General features: G+C 43.1%; 1 protein-coding gene across 1 annotated transcript in view; it reads left to right on the forward strand.

Moving 5' to 3' along the window:
• SPPL3 (signal peptide peptidase like 3) overlaps positions 1 to 7,586 on the forward strand; it is an 80,276-nt gene that overhangs the window by 20,220 nt on the left and 52,470 nt on the right. The gene's annotated exons all lie outside the window — the stretch shown is intronic.

A 7,586-nucleotide genomic window follows, 5' to 3' on the forward strand; every position in this document is an offset into this window, starting at 1 on the left:
TGGAAAATATTCCCCAGAATCCTCTGCTTATATTGTCCCAGAAGGTAGCCTTCTTGGTGGAATTTTCTTCTACACCGAGGGTGTCAGAAGCCGACAGCTGTCTTGTTGTTTACCTTACTTGGTGGTTCTCATGGATGGAGTGGTGCTTCTTTCTTCTCTGCCAGTTTCCTTCCTAAGGTCGTCTGGTTGCAATTTAAAATAAAAGCATTGTGTTGCTTTCCTTGTGTTTTTAAGCCTAAGCATCCTAAAGAGATTTACATTCTTTGGATGTGGTTCGGGCATTCAGGGTGTACCTGGCAGCGGCTGAGTGGTTCCAAAAAATTGGATTTCCTGGATGTCCTTACAGATTTTTCCAATAAGGGGCTGGCTGTGTCTGCTGTGACCATTTCTGATGGATCATTCAGACGGTGGTGGAAGCCTGTTGTATTAAAGGTCAGGATCCTCAGTTTTCCTAATAAGGCGCATTCTTCGGGGGAGCTTAGTGCCTCTTGGGCCTTCTGTCTTCTGGCATCAGTGGTGCAGGTTTGCAGGCGGCCACCTGGTCGTCTGTGCACACTTTCACAAAATGTATAGGGTAGATGTGTTGGCATCTGTTGATGTAGTCTTTGGCCGCATGGTTTTGCAGGCCGCTGTTGGAGAGGATTAGTAATCTTTGAGGGTGTGAATTTTTGCCAGGTGAGCAAGTTGTTTCCTTGTTGAGCTCCTGTTTTTACCTGGTTGGAACATCCCATCTGTCAAAATATGAAGCTGTCCGTCAATGAACGAAAGAGCGAACTGGATTTTTGTCTTAACCATAAAATCCTTTTCTCTGATGTTTGACGGACGCAGCACCCACCCCTCTATGGGGTTGGGTTATGTATTATTCTGACTTTGCTTGTTACAAAACTGAGATCCTAGAGCAGAAAGTGGGAGTATACCACCTGGGATTACTCCATAGGCATAGTTAAGCTTTAACTTTTAACCCTATTCCGCCTAGTGTCCTACTCCTATGAATAGCAGCATAACCCATCTGTCAAAGATATGAAGCTGTGGCCGTCAATGAACATGAGGGAAAAGGATCCAAAATTCCAGTTTTATAAACCTTTTTATAATAATCTTGGTCAAGTATTTTATTGAAAGTGCCAAAATATAACCAAGTACACTAATAATGGCAGAAAATGAACGTAGCTAGTGCAGAGTTTAAGAAATGCTACTAGGACAATAACGTAGTAATGTGGGGTGTAAATTGGGCCTAAGTCAAGAGTGTCAAGTGTCAACGAACAAAACGTTTCTGCACATAATCAATTCCCCAGGATAGGGCTTAAAGATAAGGAAAGGGTAGCAGTGGTGGGCAGGATGCTCGATCGAGCAGGCAGCCCTTTGGCTATGGTGGGCTGACGCCTTCAAAATACTTCTGATAAGCTGATTTAGGGGGGGAAATCCGTGGGTAGAGGAAGGTGCTAAAACAGTAACCTTTTTTATATTATTCAATATAGGCTACCAACCTAGTTCAGCGTACAGTATATTACTTTAGCAGACTGTTTCTAAATAGACTGAAGATTTTGTATAGTGGAACATTTTATTTAGCATGTTTGTAGCAAAGACTGTCTACATCCTTTTTAGAAATGTTTGTTTCCTTTTGTGCTGCTTCTGTTTTTCTTAACCTTCCTTCTCAAGTAGATTGTGTGCTGGCAATTTCTAAGTGCCGGTTCACACTAGGGCGACCTGTGAGGCGACCTGGTCGCCTCACAGGTCGCCGCAGGTCGCCTCCCATAGGGAAGCTGCGGACCCGTTCTAATAGGAGCGACACAAGTCGCTCCGACCTAGAAAATGGGGTCCGGAGCTTCTTTGGGGTGACCCGGAGGCGACCGCCATAGACTTCAATGTTATGAAGTCCGTGGCGGCCGCTCCGCTACTCTAAAATATATAACTAAAGGCCAAACCTTTCTGAGATTTAGAGTAGAGGGGATGGGATCACTCAGGATTTTCTGTCCCTGGAGGGATTATTTTTTTTTTTGTCGCTGGCAATGAAGGTGGAAAGTGAATGTAAAATTTTCTGTTTCCACCAGAACAGAAAGAGGAAAAAAAACTTTCAGTGGGAACAATTGTTATGAATCGGACAAAATTGGCTCAGTGGTTGGCCCTGTTGGCAACATCCGGATCAACAAGTGATTTTTCTTTTCATTCTACTTTTGTTGAAGGGGCTGGTTGGACAAATGTTGGCTGAGCAGCATCTGCATCTATACAGATGCAGGCACTGCTTGGATATTCTGGCAGTATAAAATGTCCAGAGTGGGAGATTCATCGATCGCTGCTGCTTAGCATGGATGGAGAAGTCTGTGTGGCAACTTAAAGCTGATCTTTGGAAAGTTAAAATGTCCCTCCTTGCAATGGTGCTGTGCCTGCACTGCATGGGTTAACTGCATGTTTAGGGTAGGAGACTGTACATTTACTACCTGATCCTTCATCTCTCCCTCCAAATGACACTTCTTTCACTCAATGGGCTGTTCTCTGCATCCTGTCATCCAGTGCAGGGCTCTGATTCTGACCAGAGCCCTGCATTGTGTTAGAGGACCTTACACCTCTGGCATACAGGGGAGTAGAACAGTTTTAATTGTCCTTACTGTATCCAAAATCGGGAGGGAAAAAAACTTTTGGCTTTAGATTTAGGACTCATTCAGACAGGCATTGTCACACGTCCTGCATACTGAGCTGCTTTTTTTTTTTTTTTTTTTCCTATTTCCTACAGCCACCCTGAAGATGAGTGCAGGCAGCCTATAGACATGGATGCAGTGACTGCACGGACATATTCCCATGCCAAAATTTCACCTGCTTGCTGTAGTAGGTGCACAGATGCAGATACGCACATTGCTTGCGTTTTGGATCCGTTCACCCACTCCTGCATGAGGTTTTAAATCCCAACTTCGGGAAACGTTAAAAGTTTACTTTTCAGTGGGGCTGCTACATCCCCAATTGTATATAGAACAAAAGTTTTTCTCCCATGGGACTTTAATGCAGCAACAACACTAGTATCGTAAAATCACGTTTATTGTAGAAATTTAAAAATGTATATATAAAAACATTGTTTCATGTATAGTAGTGAGAACACAAAATGCCTGTTAAATAGGCAGAGAATGCTACAATAGATTATGCTAGAAGTTTCCCAACACATTTCGATTGAACGTTGCAATCTTCTTCAGGGGGTGACGGATAGTAATTCTATAAAACAATATAGAATGAAACACCTATACAAACAATCTCTAAACAGTAACAAAAATGCTGAATATCAAATGTAGTATCTTTTACTTTTAGAGTCATCTCTAAAATATATATATTAGAAAAATGGAGTTCATTTAGTCAGTGCCTCCTGGACCGGATGTCCCCACACTAGAGCCCACAAGGTGTCACAGATATTGGACCGCTGCAGCAGGTCCAAAGTCCCAGCCCATGTAGTGAAGACCTGACCAATAAATATAAAACAAGGAGGAAAGAGCAAAAAAAGTAAACCTAAAAAGGGATTCTTGCCATTCCGGCAGGTATTGAAGCCTGGAAGCAATAGGATATTGGGGCGGAGATACCATGATCAGTATTGATCAAATAAAGGTATATTCCTGCCTGAAAAAAACATCCCAGAAAACAAATATATTTACAACAATGGTCACTGAACTGATTACCTTTGATCAATACTCACCTTGCTGAATTTAAAGGCAAGGAAGGCTCACTGTCACACCGAGCAGTAGGTGGTGAAAGAGTTTGGGGAGGGGGGTGAGGAGGAAAAGGCTATGTGGCCTTGGCGGAACGGAGCCCATTTTTTTTTCATCATGGGGGAAAAAAATTACCCTTTTGGTGTAGATGTGAGATCTGAGGTCTTTAAACCCAGATCTCACTTTAAAGAGGTCCTGTCATGCTTATTTCTATTACAAGGAATGTAAACATCCCTTAGGAATAAAAGTGATCAAAAATTATTTTTTTAAAAAAAATCTTAAAATGAATATGAAAAAAAAAAAAATTAAAGCGCATCGACCCTGTTGGCTCGAGCGCAGAAGCAAACGCATACGCAAGTCGCGCCCACATATGTAAACGATGTTCAAACCACACATGTGAGGTATCGCTGCGATAGTTGGAGCGAGAGCAATAATTCTAGCCCTAGTCCTCCTCTGTAACTCTAAACTTGTAAACTGCATAAATGTTTAAAATGTCGCCTATAGGTATTTTTAAGTATCAATGTTTTGTCGCCATTCCTCGAGCAGGTAATGAGCGTGCATGTTGGGTATCTATTTACTCGGCGTAACATTACCTTTCAGATTATAGAAAAAAATTGCGTAACTTTACTGTTATTTTTTAATTCAAAAAAGTGTATTTTTTCCCAAAATTGCTTTTGTAAAACCGCTGCGCAAATACGGTGTGATAAAAAATATTGCAACAATCTCCATTTTATTCTCTAGGGTCTCTGGTTAAAAAAAAAACCATGTTTGGGGGTTCTAAGTAATTTTCTAGCAAAGAAAAAAGAGACTGATTTTTACTTGTAAACGAGTGTCAGGAAAAGGCCTGGTACAAAAGGTTTTAATGCAATTTTTAGCATTATTAAACTTCTTAAGGCAGGGCTTGACAAATTTGCTTGCAATCTGGGAGCCGTTTTTTTTTTCTCTCCAGCATGCTGAATGTTCGGCTTTTGTCAGACCGGCTGCCATACACACAGGCCAAATAGCGGCCAGTTTTTATTGAACCGGCCGAAGTCGCCCGGCATTCCACTTGTGTGTACTTGGCTTGATGGCAGCAAGGTGGGGGCGATAGGAGATCCAGTAACTCACTCCACCTTAGGCCCCTTTCACACGGGCACCTCCACTAAGCGGAATCCGCTTGATCAGAATGGATTTCTCCACTAATCCCCACTGAGCAGGTAAATGACTGGTCCTGTCCGCTCTACTATGCAGAGTGAACATAGACACAGTCCTGCTCTCCTCTATGGGGAAATTGGATGAAAATGGACCGCCTGTCCACTATGGGGGTGTAAGTGGAACTGAGGTCATTCCAACCAGATGCCCCACACTCCCTGTCCACTCACCGTTAAGGACAGAGTGCCAGATCAAGCCTGCAACACCTTCAACCTCTTCTCTTCTTAGGAAGTTAGATGGACGGGCAGTGAGAACAGGCAGGGGAACCCTCAGTGCAGTCAGTGACTGCTTGTCACAGCTCCGGCCTCCACAAGAGGATGCCAGTTCTCCGTTGCAACCATTTCGCTCCAGCAGACCGCAAAGCTGCAGCGTTTTAGCCTGCCCGCGGGCGGGGGCCGCATGGGGACAAGACACCTGCAATGTAGCCCAGGCGCTAGGCTGCTCATTGCAGTCACCAATGCAACCTGGCACCTGGGGTTTGTCGAGCCCTGTCTTAAGGTTTATAATGGCACTTTTCCACTGCAAGTACCGGCTCGGCTCCACTCAGCCCTGCTTGGCTCGGATTGGTTTTCCACTGCATGGTACGGTGTTGGAACAGTTTGGTACGGTTTGCTTTTCCGCTAATAGTAAGTGGGTGGGATAACAACAATTCTCTGACCAATCAGTGGCTAGTAGTGACAAACAGTCAAGGCTGCATGCAAAGGATTGTGGGATATGGTACCGGTACGGCCCTCTTGGAACCACAACTGAGGTGGTACTGTTTAAGCGAGCCGTACCGTTCGGTTCTATGTAGTGGAAAAGCGCCGCCGTACCATACCGAACCGTTCCAACACCGTACCATGCGGTACCATGCAGTGGAAAAGAGCAAAAGCGAGCCGAACCGTTCGGTTCCATGCAGCGGAAAAGCGCCATATGACTTATTTAAACTGTGCCTCTGTCTATAGTACTTTCTCAAAACGTGCTGCAGGGAAGGGACCTTCTCGTTGGGCAGGGAAGACGACCTTCTTGCATTTAACAGAGCATTGTAATATCTACATCCTTTCTGAGACTAGGGAAGTGAAAGTGTGAATTGGAAGTCTTACCACAGGGTTAACATGCGGACAGTAATGCACCTCAAGTGTTAAACCAGCCTAAAGGAATTCAAAGAACGGTGCAAGTCACATGAGGTTTTTCAGGCATGTAGTCAAATGACGGCCAGGCAGGACCGTTCTAGATCGGGGTGGACATCGTATGACGACGCCACCAGAACGCACCTCGTGCGCCGTGGTGCGATCTGCCACCTGCTGTGTACAGTGGATGACAGATCCGTGTACCAGCCTGCTGCTGGTACCTTGACCAATCACAGCAGATCACATAACAATTGTATGCAATGGGTGGCTTCCATTCATGCCATTTATTGTGTTGATCTGTGATTGGTCATAGCAATCACATGGTATAGACAGGGCCAATCTTAGCCCATCTGTACCATGTGATTAGCTGCGGCCAATCTGTTAATCACAATAGTAAACACTGACTGAATTGATTTTTCATTCAGTAAAAATGGTAATAAGCAGGCCATTTAAGCTGGCCATGGATGGATTGAAATTTGGCCATTTCAGAAGGAACTGGATGAATTTCGATCCATCTATTGCCATTCAAAGGTGGTGGTTTGGATGTGAAAAACACTCGCGCCAATAATTTAGTGATATAAATGTGATCAGGTGTAACAATGGGATTGCTGCTGTGGACAACCCCTAAGGGTGAGCGATAAAAAATAAATGTAATACTAAAATATTACCCACAGCGCATATCCTTGAGTAAAATAATGATGTGCTAAGTAATAGTATGTGATACTAAATAAAAGAATATATGATGTGCTCTTATAGTTGTAATTAGTATTACATTTAAAGGTGGTGGTTGCCAACCTACCTGCTGTTTTTTACTTGCAGGCTACATTTCACAGTCCCATCAGGGTTTATTTACTAAAGCTTAAGAGTGAAAAATCAGTCATCAGGACACCTTCAGCACTGAGCTGCTGTTTTTACAAGGGGTCCTACTACATTTTAAAATGGCGTCTCATTGATAATGGATATACAGGCTGTTTGTACAGAAGGGAGCGACTTTCTGGCTGGCTTCCTTTGCTTTATGTACACCAGCCAGTATACTTGCTGCACCCTTCTGGTGTTCCTAAGTAGGTGGGGCATATTTTTTCATTCATACCAAAACTAAAAAATTATAATTGAAGGTTGAATTTTGATCTCATTTTTTTTAATGAGCCAGTTTTAGTTTCATTTGTCTGTCAATATTCATGAATGATTCTCTAACTTTTGCAAGGTTCTGTTTTAAAAACGTTGGTTTTGTACATAGATCAAGACAGATACCTGTAAAGTCTTAAATCAATATTAAATCCAAAACCAAATGTGTAATGTTTTGCAGCTTACCAGTTCTTAAAGGGAAAGTTCAGCTAAAAATAAACTAACTCTAAACGTACTTAGTCACATTCTAAGACTAACCTATCTAACCCTGTAAAGCAAAAAACGATATACATACCTTTTTCTGAAGCAGACTCGGTCCATTCTCAAACGTTGGATGCTGTGTGCAGGAGACAGCTGACCATGCCTGGGAAGTGATGTAAACCCTTGAGTACCTGTACCTAAGCTGCTAGATATGGTGCGAAAAAACAGCCTTGTGCACTTCACCTTGTGCATTGGTCGTACAGAAACACATTTGCTG

Source organism: Pelophylax lessonae (assembly GCF_965119305.1).
Source record: "Pelophylax lessonae genome assembly, chromosome: 1".
Lineage (NCBI taxonomy): Eukaryota > Metazoa > Chordata > Amphibia > Anura > Ranidae > Pelophylax > Pelophylax lessonae.